General features: G+C 42.3%; 1 pseudogene; it reads left to right on the top strand.

Moving 5' to 3' along the window:
* The first annotated feature begins 1782 nt into the window (after positions 1-1782).
* The window catches only part of LOC121590659, a 52610-nt pseudogene continuing 37357 nt past the window's right edge, over positions 1783-17035 (top strand).

Here is a 17035-nt window from a genome sequence, read left to right as displayed (position 1 = left end):
GCGTACCCACTGTTCGGGTTCAGGGTGGTTTTCCACGACGGTACTACTTCAGTTCATAGTTGACATCCGCTGCTGCTGGTGGTTGCGGTTGTTTTCAGTGCGATAGTAATTCGCACTAACCGCGATTCTAATAGTGGCAGTTCGTAGAGTTCCTCCGTTCAAACGACTTGCAACATGGAAGCAGTAAGTGTGTTAGTATTTATGAAGTGGAAAGAGTAAAAATGTAACGAAAATTGTATGATCTGTGATTTATGGTGCATTGGGAGGTTTGGTTAACTTTCAACCTGTTGCACTGCTGATTGATGTGGACTGGGTGATTCATTCCGTTATACGTTAAATTTAATATTGAAGCTCGTACAGTGATCGCTTATATTTTGTGCAGCTTACTCTCAAACCATACTTGAAGCTAAGATGAGCTAGGTGAATTGGCCGTGTGTATGGGTGGGTGCGAGTGGCTATGTAAGCGTCTGTAGCTGTGCAGTGTTAAGTGAGAATTACAGATACTGACCGTACCGAACCGACAACTCAATCACAATGGCAAGCGAAAACTACACGCTGATGCTGATGGATGCGACGAATCGGTACAATCTGTCTGCGTTCAGCACCGACACTGGTCCATGCATGTCACACGAGGAAGAGACGGAAATGGTTGTGAAGGGGTGGTGGGGAGACGGGTGAAGGAGAAATATCTTTCGAACAACACGCCAATTTGCCCTGAAACTTCTGCTATCCCGCTCATCTGGATGTTGTGCATCGTCAGTTTATCCAGAACATTCGTTGTGAAAGGATGTGCTGAGGTTATGTGTGGTTTCTTCCGTATTTTCCTCGTCCATGCTTTAAGCCGCGAGCCATCTTCTTCAATTGTGGAATGGTTCATCCTAACAATTTTTACGGTTGTTCTCGTGAGTGCTTTAATGGATACATTCATCAAAAGCTTGTCGTCTACGGCTCATCGACGGCTACCTGATGGCCTTATCAACAAAGTGCACAATCACCAGTAGAAGGAAAACGTTGTCCGATTTTCCAATATTCAGGTAACAGTTTCTCTCACCCTCTACAAAACTCCAAACTCAGTTTAGTTTCTATAAACAGTATGGATTAATTATTGGTTAATTTTCATCAACAGCTTTCAACGCAGCTAAATCACAGAAGAACGCAGTTCAAGGACGCCAAGGACGCGTCTAATGATGCGCGTCTAATGATGCGCAGTCGATGACGTCATCGGAACCAGAGCAGACATGTGCCGGCTGAAAACACGCAGCACTAGTCGACAATATTTTTAGGCGGTGGTTGAAAAGAAAAGCGGAAGGAAGGGTTACGAAAAATTACCCCTTCATTTGGAAAACATCCTGCTGTGTACTGCGTGTGACTGGGTCTGGGTCATACAATTCATTTCACGACTCGGCCCGGTGTAGGGTGAAAACCTTTCGGAAGCAATTCCAATCCGTGGATGCAACAGGTGCACTGGTCGGAAAGACGGAATCAAATCCAACCCATGAGTGTGATGAGTTCGGGTCGTCCTGCCCATCAATAGTTCAGAGTGTGAGTATGCCAGAATGCACGTGGAAACAGTCCGAAAAATGTTCAATAAATATCATGCCAAAGTGTCCATGAAGCAAACAAAAAAGCGTTTATTCTGTAACCAGCAAACCGAAAGCATTGAAGTATTTGAATGTGTGCATCTCGTTCGGCTTCTATTATTTTTACTTTGGTACTGCTAGTGAAAAGGTTAAGATAATGTTTTGAGTAGAAAGATTTTATTCGTATCGTTGGTGCCGTTTGATGCCTGAGAAGATCATACGCACGGAACAAAACACAGTACTGGCGATAACGATCCTCTGGGTGCTGATCATCACCACCGGACTGCCGGTGTCGTTTGCTCACGGAATCAATGTGAGTAGGGTAGGATTCGCCCTTTTATATTCTATCGTCTTTCCGAAACAAATAACAAATCATTACCAAGAGCACAGCCATTTGACCTAGTAGGTATTTGTGCAAAGCTGAGTGGCAAGATAGTGGAACGAAATTTTAATTGGCCTGTGATTTCATATCAGGATTCCGATACCGCAAGAGGACAAATATGGAAAGGAGACAGTCAAAGCCATCAATAGCCCGATCCGAATTCTATGTAAATCGATACCGTCAGCACCCAAGCGTGTGCAAATCATACCCTTTCTACGTGTGTCTATCTTGTGCTGTTTGCTTCTACGGACACTCAACGGCCGTGATATGGGGCCGTGAGGACAGGGTTTCGCTTGGTTTGGTTATTAATCATTCTTGTGTTTTTTTGTTCGTTCATTTTTTCTCATTTACTTCGTATGATTGTATCATTGCTATCGCTTCCCATTGGACAGCAAACGCACCAAAACACCTCGGTCCAGCCTGCCGATGGAATGTGATCACCTTTTCATATCGTCGGTAGTTACGTACAGCAGGTTTGTTTTGCGTTTTATGTCACTGTTAACCCTTCTACTGCCATCCATTAATTCGCCAGAAAAACAACATTATTCCATCACCGCGTCGTCCGCTGATAACTCCGGAGACGGAAAAGCCGTGAAGCCATCTGGCGCGAATGGCTGACCCAACGTGTCACAATACTTTTGACGTGTTTTAGGATGCCATAAACCAGCCAATGATTAGCGATAGGAGCTGGGAAAAGGGGGCGTCAGAGCAGAACGCGTGTTACGTTTGTTGCCAATTCACGGGACGCAGGGCACGCATTACGAGTGTTATTGTACCGGCAGGGGTTTTATCTTATTGACACGGCGTTCAAGTACTAATGAAACAAAATACGACGAAAACAAATACAATCAAATCACATTACACATGAAGAGTGGTGATGATAATGAAAATGGAAACATTCAGCAGGAAATTAGTAGGACATTTAGCTTCAATGCACTTTCCAACCTTAGGAATTGGCTCTGTTGATCCAAAAAACAGGAAGCTTCATATATTTTGTTGAGTTATGTCACGACTGACGAGTTATGAAGCTCATAGCAAAAGACAATCCTACTAATTGCCTGCATGCACCAGAACAGTTCAACCGACAGATAAATCCAATTATTGGTCATTAATGTTGTTCAATTTGTTTGTTCTAACGGTGCGCAAACTGCGTCAAATCCCGTTTTAGTACAACTGCATCAACGCAATTTTTGCATCGTATTTGCACCATTCTTACTTTAGCCTCTGAAGCCGTGTTAGTATTATGAATTGCAATAACCGAGCGCAAAACAAGTTTCTCTCTGACCTCACCTGTTTGCTATCTGGATGGTGGTATGTTAATTATCTGTTTAAATATGTATGCAAATTCCTTTCCCACACCGGCTCGTGTTCGGTGAAACTATGCATAATTAAAACAACAAATTGATCCGTAGCGGCTATCGGTGTCGGGCGATAGTAGTGTTCGAGTTTTGGTTTCAACCGCCGCTTTTCATTTGCAGGGAGTCAGTGACACAATTCAGTTCAATTTATTGAAGTTATTGGTGATCAATTCTGGTTAGGTATAAAATGTTATTATTGGTGTATGTTTTTTGGAAGAGCATAATACGAAAGTGATCGAAAAGGCAAAAGGATTCAATTACTTATTAAATAACTGCCTAAAGAGCATTTATTCGCGTTACTAAGTACCATCAAAAGCTATTTGCTCAACCCTTTTTTTGTTAAAAATGATCGTTAAGGTTATTTAATTAAACCACCATCTCCCCACCGCCTTTTTAGGAAGAGGAGAGCAACCTTTAGGGTGCGGAATGGAAAATGCAATTCCACTTAAGAGCGTCCCACAGAAAAGGAGTTGTATTTTTTCTGTCTGGTAGATTTCTCGCAGACGAGGGCGAATGAGGCAGCCAAAAGAGCAATGATTGAAAATTTGTGTCTGCAAAAGCTATTGAATCTCCATTCGTCACTTAGCGTGCTGCACAAACACTTTGTTCAATCGATGTGTGCTATAGGATGTGAACACATTCAAGGGGTGGTTTTTTTTTCTCTCTGCTTCGTTTCTCTCCTCTTAGCCTGATTCTTTTACCACGGCTCCCGTACTAATGACACTTTCTTTTGCCGGTGCAGAACCCAATTTCTCGTCGGCTAATGGCTTTCGATGCTTGTGTTTTTAATGCGAGTCGAATCAACAACGTTTGTTATTTTTTCGTCGATTTGATGTATTTCGCGATGCTGCTGGCCCTGCTGCTTCCGTCTAATTTTGTTAGTTCTAGTAAGCAACACATTTCTCTGCACGAAGTCGCTGCCCTACTGTTATTCCACCAAAAATAATGTACACACACACGTGTCACATTCGAGTTCGAGCTCCAAGATCAAAGACTCCCCAGTTTCTAGGATATGTGTGCTTCGCCGAGGCTAAGGAACGCATGGCTCGAGTGACAGTGTGTAGAGAGCTTTTCCTCCACGGGCGGCAACCCAATTAGTTCTGGCTGGCAAACGCAAAATGACTGCATTTACATACTTGGGCACACACAGCGTGATGGAGGCGCAGATATGACATGACGAAAAGATGTTGTGCGATTTTAGCATCCCTGGAAAGGGGAGCAACCATGTACACTGTAAGAGTCCTATTATTAATTCCGTCGCCTATTGATCTGTGCATTCTCTGCCTGATGAGCCATTTGCGCAATTGGTATGCTTCGATGCAGTGCTTCGCTTTCGTTTATTCAGCTCGCGCGAAATGAACTCGTTCGCTACAAAATAATTGAATTTGGTTCAAGCTTCAACGGTGACATTTTTTTGGTACTTTTTCACGTATTGGCGGGCACACTCAAACACACACTGTCAACGAACACCCGAAGCACATGGGAAATGGAGCTGTTTCTGAGGAACACACCAGCACCATTAGTCACTCAAGTGTTAATGGGATTTTATTTTGTCGCTGGAAGCTAGGTCACATGAGAATGGAGGAAACACAGACAACAACAGGACGAGAGTGAGAAAAAAAACCCCACAGGCTATTTGTACAAGGAAAACAGAACCACAAACACCGGGCGCATCGATGTACGCAAGCTTTGTTCGTTTCAATCAGATTCATCAATGGTGATATCGTGATGGAAATTGCATTTGCTTCATTGTTTTCCCTTTTTCTATTGGCTCTTGTTTTGCTGCATAGTCTCTTTTTGTGTGTGCGACTGTGTGAAGTATAATTTCCATACAATTCGAGGGTCGACTTGCTCGATTCAAGCACCTTGCACATGCATCCTTGGCATGCAGTTGAAGAAATATTCCACGAAAGAGAAGAAGCAGCAGGTGCCGACTGGCCATTTGTTTTTCGGCTGTTGTATCAATAAACGGCATCTTCCCTTGTCCGGACGCACTAAGGAATGAGTAAACAATACGAATCAAACGTTCTCTGCTCTGTGGATGGACTCGGCTTGTGAAATACAATTTATCTGATGGCGGGAGAGAGCGACCTTGCACCTTCCGGGATGGTGAATATGAAATAGTTGAGGTATTGCAATTAATACAAATTGTTTGCATAAACCGACAGTTTGCTGGCTGGATTTGCATTGAGAAAGTGCAGGCACGTAAATATGTGAGGAAATGTGTGGTGTTGTGTGCTGGAACCGCTGGAAATAGTTCGCCATGCTGTGCTTGTTGGGTGGCTCGCTTCATCTGTCAGTCGTTTTGACAGCGTTTAAATTAGTTGTCTGAAGGCGGAACCGGAAGACGTATGGGATGAAATGGTCATTTAAGGGAGCGATTTTACTTAAATACAATGCTACAATATCTGAATGCGTTGATGATGTTGATCCATACAAGGATAGGATAGGTCCTTCGTACGAGGAGCTCGATTCATATAGGGTGTGAACCTATGACGGACTTGTTGTGCGAGATGACCACTGTATAACGGAATTGGTATTAAACTATTGAACTAAATAAAACCCATCGGACCGCTGATCCTTAGACGCAGTTTCCCTGGACTCGATCAGAAAAAGTACAACATCTCGTCTCATCGTGTGCTCACGGAACATGAACATAATTTGATTTCCGTTCACCGGCCACATAGCTCATTGAGATTGGTTTGATGAAATTATGTCGACATTGGCCTGTTACCAGTCAATCATAATTAACATAATCCACCATCTTCCACCGATCGGACTTTGTTCGCAAGCTCATACAGACAAGAGGAAAATAACACGAAATTTGTCAACACCGGGGCGCCACGATTAGCAACATCAACAGCGTACGCTTCCGGCCGGCTCAGTGTGTGGCGCAGGTGCGAGAAGAAAGCAAGGAAGATGGACAAACGGGTACATTTTTAAATCCCTGTCAAGAAACATCAACGGATGTTGTCCGGATGTTTGTCTTTTCGCATGGGAGAAATGGGGAAAGAGCCGACGGTTGAATTATCTTGGCATCGACAACTGGACAAACTTCTTCTCCGTCCCACGGGTGGGGAGGAATCTGCGCTTAAACTCATTTCCTCTCTACCGGACGGACCGGTAATCATTACTCTCGCTCTGTTGCCTTTCTCGAGTTGCTTCGGAATCAAGTTCTTTGTTGACCGGGCAATTTTCGCTCAGAAAGTGAACTGGAAAGGAGGCAGGAGAGTAATAGATCCTGGGTGTATGGCTTAGTAGGATTTTGGCTTAGCCGATCGCGTGAAGCCTTGGGAATGATATAATGAAATAATAATTCTTAATTCGCCCTGACGAACCGGCACTTCTGCTTCGTTTGAGCTGTTTTCAAGGCTCATGTTAGGCCTTCAATGGCGTTGTTCGTGCTTGTGCGATTGTTTTGACGAGGCAGCGCTGATGGTTTCGGTATCGCGTCCAGACGCCGGTAACCTACTCACGATCGAGTTCGGATGAAAATGCACTGTATCATCAGGCCATTATCTAAGCTGCTGAGCTTGTTAGCTTAGCGATAGCACCCGTCATACAAGGCTATCGGGGCTCATGATGGCTTCACTCTTACCCACTTCCAAGATGGGACCAATTTCTGGTTCATTTCCTTGAAGCGTCTAGCGGCAGATGCGTGTGTTGAATGGCTGTTTTTGGGCTGTTCCCACCGATCCATAGAGATTGCTTCCTCACTTTCACTTACATCTATAGATCGATATGTACGGTTAACAGCGAGAAAATAATTTAATCAGCTTTCCCTAGTAGTGCGTGTGTCAGTGCGTGTGTGTCTGACAGTGCTTTACTTTACTTACACAACCGGAGTGAGTTATTATTTGCTCAGCATCCATAAATCTCCATTATTGCCGACGCCGGTTGTTTCACTGCACTGGTTTCTGGCCGCTAGTTTTCTAATGGGTGTGATTTATTCGCTTCGTCCATTGTATGTGACACGATTTGTCGTGATGGCTCGTAAGGATGAGGGGGGGGGGGGGGGTGTGGAGGCTGCCAGCTGGTATGTAGACAATACTCCGGAAATTGGGTCAGTTTTGAGCGGAGCCGCTATACGAAGGCTGAATGGTTTTGGCGACGTTTGCTACAGATAAACAAATAAATAACCACCTTCAATCAATCACACGCCAGTGTGTGCGTGTCGATGTATTGTAGTATGAGGGAGTAATTGGCAGAAAAGGGCAATCTTTTACTGTTAAATGGTATATGTGCATATTTGGATTGGTACTGTACTTTAATTTTTGAGATTTTGATAGTACGCGATTTTATGTTACGAAATTTCCATTTGGAGTGTTTGGGTAAACGGGGAGAGCTAGTTTGATCTCGCTTTTTTGTGAAATAGAAATAGTTTCAATTTAAAAACATAAAGTGTTTTTTATACAACGAAACAATTTGAAATATGAAATTGAACGCATCCAACGATAATTGATTGAAATGAAAATAAATAAATACATTTTTTAGTAATATTTGGTGAAAATATGATATCGTTCAATAAAATTCATAAATTTCACGGTTTTTATCGAATTAATGAAGTTCACTTTGAACGGGCATGATAAGTATATATTTGTATGGATATATTTGGAGCATATTAACTATATTAAGCTTATTTTGTATGATTGCTCGATTTTGCACACGTTGTATCTATTTAAAAAGGTCACTATTTTGAATTACGATCATGTTACCAACGCTTCAACTTGCTACAAAAGCTTTGTTGGAATATTTGTCTCAGATCTCTCAATTTATCATTAGGTATTGTTTAAATGTTTAAGATTTTTGATAAATAACACTACTATTGGTACACAGAAGATGTTTCTTTGTAATAAACCTCCATAGTCATCATCGTCCGAAAACATATTTGCAACTCATACATCCTGCGCCTTAATGAGCTGAGATGGTCCTAATTGTCGAAAAGACAGACGGAGACAGCTGTGTAAATAAAGCCCTCCTTCCTTAAGAGATGAGCAATATGAGGCGGACATGGTATGAAAGTAGCATTTGTTGATCGTAACGACTTTTCTTGCTGGACAATATTCTGTTTTTAATTTGTCAAAGAATTATATTATATATGAATGTATTCTGGCTCACCGAGATGCTGTCTGTGTCGTCTATTAATTACCTTCAAACCTCCTTACTACGACTTCACATTGTTAATAATGAAGCTACATAAGTCAACAGACCATAACTAATCCACCGGGAAATAAAATCGCTTTGAAATCATGGTAGTACGATAGCCACATCTGTTCGGTATTTTACCTTTTTGTAAGTTTCATTTAAATGTATTACAAACATTAATTTTTAAAACATATCCTCCTCGTTCTACCCACATTACGTTGGTTATTGTTGACTGAAGCTGAATCCTTTTAGTTCCGTTATGGGCACGCCTTCTTTGTTGATTTTTTTTGCTATTTGTTTGCCTTCTCTTTGTTGAATGTAGAATTTTGGACAAAAATCCCTAACGTCCCTGAGGACCCCGACCCGACGAAGGTCCGAGATTATTGCAGTGAGATGCACGCAGGCAAATGTGTTTCCTTGATAATGTTGTTAACAGGTGACGCGTTTTCATTGCTGTTGTTTCGCATTTAGTTTCCACCATTTCAACCCAGACAGGCATGCGTTAGTAGGCAGGAAATGAAAAAAAAAACCATAGCCGTTCCCAAACTTTTCATCCATCCCATCCCGCCAAGGTTTGAAAAGGCCAGATAAACAGGGGAAAGTTAAAATTATACCTCCATTTTTTTGGCCAATTACGTACAACAGACCGAGACACGGAATCGGTTTAGAAGCGTCATCGGGGCTATATTTGGTGCCGTAAATGAAACGATGAAGCGTTTTCCTGGGCAAATATGGCGTTTTTGTGTGTACGCCTATCGTTTCGGGCATCTACAGTAGAAAGTGCAAGCTTTTATATGTTTTAGTTTTGTTTCCATTTTCCACTGTAAATAGTATCAAAGCAAACCGCAACCCTACACAGGCGCGATAGGGAGGGTCGTTGAATTAACCTTATTTTTGTGTGGTTTTTCCGTATGTTGTCGAAAGTGGCGGTGGTTGGTTGGGTTCCACTGTGTTGGGTCCTTCCTCAAATTGGCCAATTGGGAATCGAAATCGTGCCGTAATTAGTATCTTCTAGGCTGTGAACTACTGTTGTTTCCATTGGCTTTGATGCCGGTAGCCCCATTGGGAGACAGAGGCGAAGGATAGAAGCATTAAGGTGTATTATGTTTCCACATGAAGGTGCATCATGGGATTGGTTTCGAATGTATAATTTTTTAAACGATGCAGCCAAACAAAAGGATTAGGTTGTGTGGTGGCTATAAGGGAGCATAAAAACGATTGAGTTCAAAAGCAACATGACGTTGTTATTTTATCTGATAGTATAACAAATGGTTTAAATAAATCAAACTATATTGAAATCACTTTTCAAACTGACAAAAAGTGTTTTTGCTTCAAAGATTTCGTAGACAATGTGAGCCACCTGCTACCATGAAAATTGGTCCAAAAAATAGATGCGATCGTAGCTTCTCTTTAGTCCAAAAACGATTGGCTTCTTTTGTTGTTTTTTTCTTCGTTTGCACCTCTCGCTAAATCTATCCATGCAAGTGCTCCTATACAAGGCAACGGGTTAGCAGTACAGTAGAATACTTTTTGTTTTTGCAATTTTGGGCCCCGTTTGTGATCCGTTGTTTGCTTTAAATAATCGCATGCGCGTGTTGTTTTTGCTGCTTACCGTTTGATGTGCCCAACAAGGCTTAGACGAAGGGGCTGTGGAAGAGCATAAGATTAAATTAATTTCGATTACCGGTTACCGGCACACCCATGCTGCTCGAAAAATGCTTAAGCAAGCGTGAACGCGCACATTGCGACCTCGATTTGAAGGCAAGACCCAGGCAGATAAGTTCGAGCAAGACCAGGTCTGACAGCGTGGTGCGGGCAATAATGAAAATGCTTTTGGCGTTATTGTCACACAAAATAGAATTCAGTTCCTGAGGTAATGGTGATGGCGGTAGTAAAACCAACTTCCCCATTGCATGGTAGGTGCAAACATATAAAATCGCTATCGACACGCTATCCCATACATGCTTTTGACAGTAGCTGCCGTATAATAATGTTATAATGGCTGCCTTGAAATATTTCATCTTACATCCATACACTTTACCTAACACATTCTCGTTTACGTGTGTATGTGTGGGGAGTCTTTTGTAAAACAGAAATCATATTTTCTACTCGCAGTATTGAGGGTTAGTGTTTAAAGATAAACTTCACAACGAGAGGATGGGTGATTATTCTTTGGGCAGGCTCATTCATTTGTTCTAGGGAAGGAAATTGGTTGTCTTTGGATTAAACATATTTTTTGTTGTTATCACTCGACGTGTTCTAGAAGATGGTGAAATGAGAAAAGACCATGTGAGGAAGATGATAATACGTGGCAGACGAATGGAACGGAATGTGGTCATGATGAGTGAATCTTTATCGATCATCGACCAGAACCTAGGATGAGAAGTGGTGGTTTGTGTGTGTGTGTTTTTCAATGACTACTTAAAAAATAAACATCATTTCTCTTTCTGCAGGTCTTGTTCTGCACGCTTGTGCGACGAATCTGTTTCCATGTGTCATGATAAACAAGTGCAAAGACACCTTCTCCTGCAATATTGGAAGGAGAAGAAGAATGTATATACGTTTCAGCACGTGTCATGTAAGGACACACATTTTCACACCCACAAAACCATCCTCAAGCAGCTCGTCAGTGTGGAGAGTGCAGCCGCTTGGAAGGTTACTGATCGTCAACATATTGCTTAACCACTTTTCAATTTCGACGTCTAGCGACAAACATACATGTTTAAGTATGAATTTGTATGTGTGTGCTTCCTTCCCAGCGCACCATCACTACGGGAACCTAGCCAAACAAACCAAATTTTTCTTTTGCCATCGGAAAGCAGCAGCTTGTTGCTCTATGAAGTGACACCGGCAAGGTAAGATGAAGCAGGAACGCCTCTGCCTATCTGCCAGCCTGTCTGCAAACTTCACATATTGTCCAAACACCATCCCAGAACGTGACCACGATCGGGTTGGGGAAACTTTAAGCGCTGGTGCTTTGTGGGAATATCTGCTCAATGACTGCCTGATGCATTGACGTCACGCTGGCCCCGAATTGCCTAGTTCTCCTTATGCAGCAATGTTCTGCAGCAAACAAACTCCCCTGGAAAAGATCAGCCTGGAAAACTTATGCACTTATTTTAATGCTCAGCACAGCACGATTGGGAACATTGAAATATTTTCAATAATGCAAAGAAAGTGTTGAAACGTCTCCTGTGAGAAGAAGAGTTATTTATGGTGTTTTTGGTACCGTTTGGTTGGGAGAACTTTTTTTCTGAACAAAATATTTAACACTGCGCTAATATTAAAAATTCAGCACTAACGGCATCGGTTGGCGTGCACCGAAGGCAGCCGGAACCGATTTCAGAAGAAGGATTTGGTGCATTATTAATGACTGCGAGAGTAGTCGGCAGAACGTTTCTAGCAATCGAGAACCGTGTATTGATCCTTGATGGCTTTCCCCGTTTCTTTATCGATTAACCTCCTGGTAGTTTGTCTATTCAGTTTTTTTTCTTTCCATGATAAACCATTTCCCCATGATGCAACGAGGCCTTACGGTGAATGGAGAAAATGGGTAACGTAGGTATGGTGCGGAAGCCAACCGTTTCGATAGCATTAGGAAAAGCAAATATTTTTCACAATTTTCCTCTAAATGGGTCGAATGTTGCAAACATTTGGCTGTAAGTGTGTGTGTGTGTGTGCGTATGCTTTAACAAACTAGAACGACGTTGAATTTTGAGATAGAGAGAGAGAAGGATACAGAGAGGCAAACGACGCGAGTACCGGAAAGTGGAACAAAAAAGAACGCAATGTACCGTTTCCCATCGATTGGCCATCAATCATTTTAGGTGAAAGGTGAGAGAAATTTTGTGGATTCGATATATAATCACCTGGAAAAAAGGAAGAAAATGCTCACGTTAGATAAAACCAACCCCGGATAATGAGTTTTCCGATACGCTCGACGATACGTGTGAAGCAACCAACCTGAGCTTAATTGATGTAGGCAGTGCGAGCGGTTGCAAGAGCAATCGATTTTTGAGTCCACGTTGCATAGATTGATGTGGCTTTTTCGTGTTTTTGAATAAATGAAATGTTTGATAATCTCATAATCTTTCGTTTATGTTACTAAACTAGTTAAAAACATCATTACTATACGCTTCCGGGGAAAAGTTTTCCTAATAACAGATTAGTACGGAGCAATGCGTTTCACCTTTTGATGTAACGTGGCCGAAAGTTGAAACGTACAAAAATAGAAGAAAAACTCACCGTTCGTCAAAAGCTTTTTAGTCGGAGTCATAGCTTGAACAGGAAGGCCACGACCCGCAAGTTACATAGCAACGAGAAAAGGTGAAGTTTTGGCTCATCGAGGTGACAACATATGCGATTTTCTGACGCTGGCTGCTATTTGTATTCTTCATTTTTTGTCCCGAGACCTGGCAATGTTGTTAGCTGGATTCGCCCCGGCGTCCATGACCCAGTGCAGAGTTGATGAAGTTTTACGCTTTCCTATGACGCGGAGGAAACGCATGAAGGAATGGCAAGTCGGGTCGCTCCGGTATTGACTTACACTCTGCGGGGTTGGCCTAGGAAGACATACCGACGCGAGAACGATGAGCGTCATCGTGTGCGAGTAATCAGACACCCTGCACACACGCTCTCGTTCTTGCTCTCTTTCTCTCTCCTTCTGTCTGTCTCTTTCTTCCATTGGGCTGGGTGTGTCGGCGTTGAGGTCAGAGGACACACCACGATAAGTCTGTCGTCAATCGGGCGGAAGAAGATGTGTCGTTCGATATGCGGAAGCCGATGCTTCTTGGTGCTTACACTGCATGAGAGAAAAAGGGACCGAGAGTAAGTGAGAGGGAGTGCAAACTAGGTCAACTAAGTAGGATGCACGATAAGGATATAGTGATGGTTGCATAGTGATGGTAAACCAGTCCCCAATCCATTGTTTTCTTTTGCATTATTGCCTGGATGAGTTGCATTTTGTAGCGCAAAAAAGAAAAAAAATAAAGTGAAATCGTAGAGGGAACAAACGCAGCGATAAATTTGTAACGCAATCGGTGGAAATTTCAAAATGGTCGGGAAATAAAAACGAGTATCATCCAAAACCAATCCGTTGATCCGTTTAATGGTTCAGGTCGGTTCGGGAAGGTTCCAATAAAGTAGTTATATATTTCTAATTTGCAACATTCCCCAGCCGAATTGAATTGAGACGAAAAGAAGCATAATCAGTCGCCACTGCCGTGGTGTGGGAAGCAACCTAGTGAAACGTCCATTTTCCATTGCAAATAAATGATGATTCCCAGAATGACTTGCCCTGTGGAAGCAGTGGTGCGTAAAACGATTAGAAACGCGTTTTTGCTATTTGAGCCGTTCTCCAACTAATGATCAGATCATTGAACGATGGATTTTTTTTGTTTTGACAAGCAAGCATCAAGCAGTAAGCAAGCAAGCAAAGATAATAAAAGAAGCAAAGAAACACAAACAGGACAAACTAGTGTTGGCTGTTCCGGTCCGAACCTAGTAAAAAAGTTCCGTTCTTCATGTAGGCCGTTCCGTTCCGATCCTTTATACAAAATCGTTCCGTTCCGTTCATTCCGTTCCGATCCTTTATACAAAATCGTTCCGTTCCGTTCATTCCGTTCTTTCCGTTCATTCCGCTCCGTTCCGTTCATTCCGTTCATTCCGTTCCGTTCCGTTCATTTAGTTCTTTCCGTTCATTCCGTTCTTTCCGTTCATTCTGTTCCGTTCAATACGTTCTTTCCGTTCACTCCGTTGCGGTCTTTGCCGCTTCAATATTGTCAGCAAGGTGCTATCGTTCGTGCGTTCCGTTCTTTAAAAAAACCGGCTTTGTCCGGCTGTTGCTTGCTGCATGCAAGATAACTGTTCACTCTTTCTCGCACACAGTATGTGTTGCCTGTGCACTCTCCCATGCTCACAGGAATATTCATCGCACTTCGTCGCGTATCGTTTATAAAAATCGTGATAAGCGAAACCAAAATATGTTATTTGGTGTTATGGTGTTATTTGTAACATCTATTATACTTTTTGTTATAATTTAGCTTATCCTAACCAGACAAACAATTATTATAAAATGTAAATCTGTACTCATATGGCAGAACGGGTTGGAAGAGATGTATTTTAATATGCGATTATGAACAACGAAAAATAAAATGTATTTATTTTTTATGCCACGATATCCGCTTGATCTTGGCACTCGGCATGATTCCAATATTTAGCCATTCGATTCGAAGCATTCTGTTCCATTCGACAACCGTTTGAGTGCCGTTATGTTGTAAACGATTTATGTGAAAAAAAAAAAACTATTTGTTGTAAGTAGTAAGTGAACTTAAAATAATTAGTCAATCTCGTGATACAATCGTCAACTCCTACCGCTCAATAACATCGGCATGGGTAAAAGCCTCGAATGGATCGTGCCCCCATACGCTGGGATGATTATCCTGCTATGGGCATTTAAGTTACTGATAGCCAAGCCTATTAGTGGTACAGGAAGGCTTTGACCGAAAATGGTCGTCGCATCTAAAAAGTTAAAAAATACTAGATAATAAATGCATGCTTTATTAGCACAGCTGGTACAGCTTACTGGATATAGGTTGAACCCATTTGGATTTGGTGATTTCAGAATGATGATTTAGATTTAAGAAACGCCTTTTCATATCCTGTCTCAAGTAACACCCCCCCCCCCCCCCCCCCCCCACAGTTTGGCTTGACAGTGACAGCTCTGGGTCGGTTCATTTGCACCCCAGGTTCACGTTCCGTTCTTTTTGAAAAATGAACTAGTTCCGTTCCGTTCCTTTTTTTAACGAAATTCCCAACACTAGGACAAACAACAAAAAAGCAATCGCCTGAACTTTGCCTCGATGCGGTGACGACAATGACCGTGAATAGAATGACCCGTGTGGGTGTTGCGCCCCGTTGGTGAAAGTTATTTGAATATTAGAGCCATTTTCTGAGTGATGAATTTTCGTCTACAACGTACCAGTGACGCCTCGGTTCAAGAAGCGTGGCACGTGAGGTCTGTGAGGCGAAGTCGTTGTGTTTTTGCTTTCTTTTCGTCTCTGCATCTGGCACAGCTTCTCAACATAAAGGATAATGCAGGAAAAAGAGCTCCAAATGCTATTTCGAGTAAGTTTTGGTTTAAGTTGGCATTGAATCAAATGAACATTCGCGTTGTTTCCAACAGTCTTTTGTTTGATTGCCCCACGTGAAGAGGCTGTTAAACTTTGGCTCATGTTTAGCCTCCATAATGAAACGCACTGTTTATATCGCAGACAAAAAAAAAAGAATATTTTCAATGGACAAAACGCATACTTCACTGAATAAAAAGTTTTGAGTTGTTGTTTGCTGCTTTAGTGCGCGATAAGTACTTTCGAGAGCCTCAATATTTTCTCGGAACGTTCGAGTTAATAAAGCATTGTGATATTGGAATTGAAAATATCTTTTGCCATCCGAATACTTCAACTGATCTTACTGAAGAAGGCTTTTACGCGAGTTTTTGCAAGCAGTTAGAACGTTCCATTTGAACTACATCGCTATGACAAATTGAGCAGCAGCAAAAGAGGCGTACCAGTTTCTGTACCTGCGTACGAGCTCAAATCCTATCGCAATGTCAACAAACAAACGCCAGATACACATTTTCAAAATTTATGATGATTTACTTTTGCTCAAACCCATTCCAAGGTCTCTCACACAGTCACACGGAGACGATTCCTGGGCTGCCGAAAAACTCCGTTGGCCCGCTCATCGTCAACAACCGGCTGTCATTGCGAATTATCGCAATACTCTGTCAGCGTACATGACGTTTTGCTGAAAAAGCTTTGTTGCAGCTTTTCTGTGCTTCCCAAGTGACCCTTCGTCCCCACATCATTCCCAATGTTGGGTTGTGGGATTTCGATTTAACGGATCAAAACCAAATCCCCGTTTGATATGCTGTTCCCCACATCAAACATCAAAGCAATCCTTTTCCGAAGGGGAAATATAAAATGAGTTTTCCTAAACGTCTTGTGCGCAATGGTATCCCTGTGCGTGTGTGTTTTAGCATATTTTTTGTTTGGCAGCTCTGTCCTCTACCCCAAAACAATCCAATACTACAGCGCACTTATCTGGCTTTCTCGTTCCTCTCCCACGTCCATCTCCTGAAACAATTTACGGTCTTTCTTGGGGCAATGAAACGCAGAGCTTTCGGTAGGGTTTTCCGGTCGTTTTCCTGTTTTTAATTTGCCCACGAACAAATCATCGACGATGTCTCAAAGGGTCTAATGCGCCACAACAACGACGTTCGCGATGTCGAATGTAAATGCAAGCACACGGCAGCGTGTAATGGTAAATAGATGACCGAGGTTAATGTGTGGTTGATGTTTTTTTTTTATGTTGTCCCTTAAGCAACAAGGCGTGTGAGGGATTAGTTGAGGAGGAGGATGGATAGCTTTTTGAAGATCCCGGTTGCAGTCTTTAGTGACGCTCCCAAGATGAGAAAACAAAGATAATGGTGGTACCGTTCTGAGGAAATCGTCAATCTTTCCCCAAATTGTTTTTTTTGTTGTGTGTGTTGTTTTTTCCGGTCAAGTGTA

This window comes from Anopheles merus, chromosome 2R (assembly GCF_017562075.2).
Source record: "Anopheles merus strain MAF chromosome 2R, AmerM5.1, whole genome shotgun sequence".
NCBI classification, from domain to species: Eukaryota; Metazoa; Arthropoda; class Insecta; order Diptera; family Culicidae; genus Anopheles; species Anopheles merus.
Note: the sequence above shows the minus strand (reverse complement) of the source record. Positions and strands in the feature narration are given on the sequence as shown.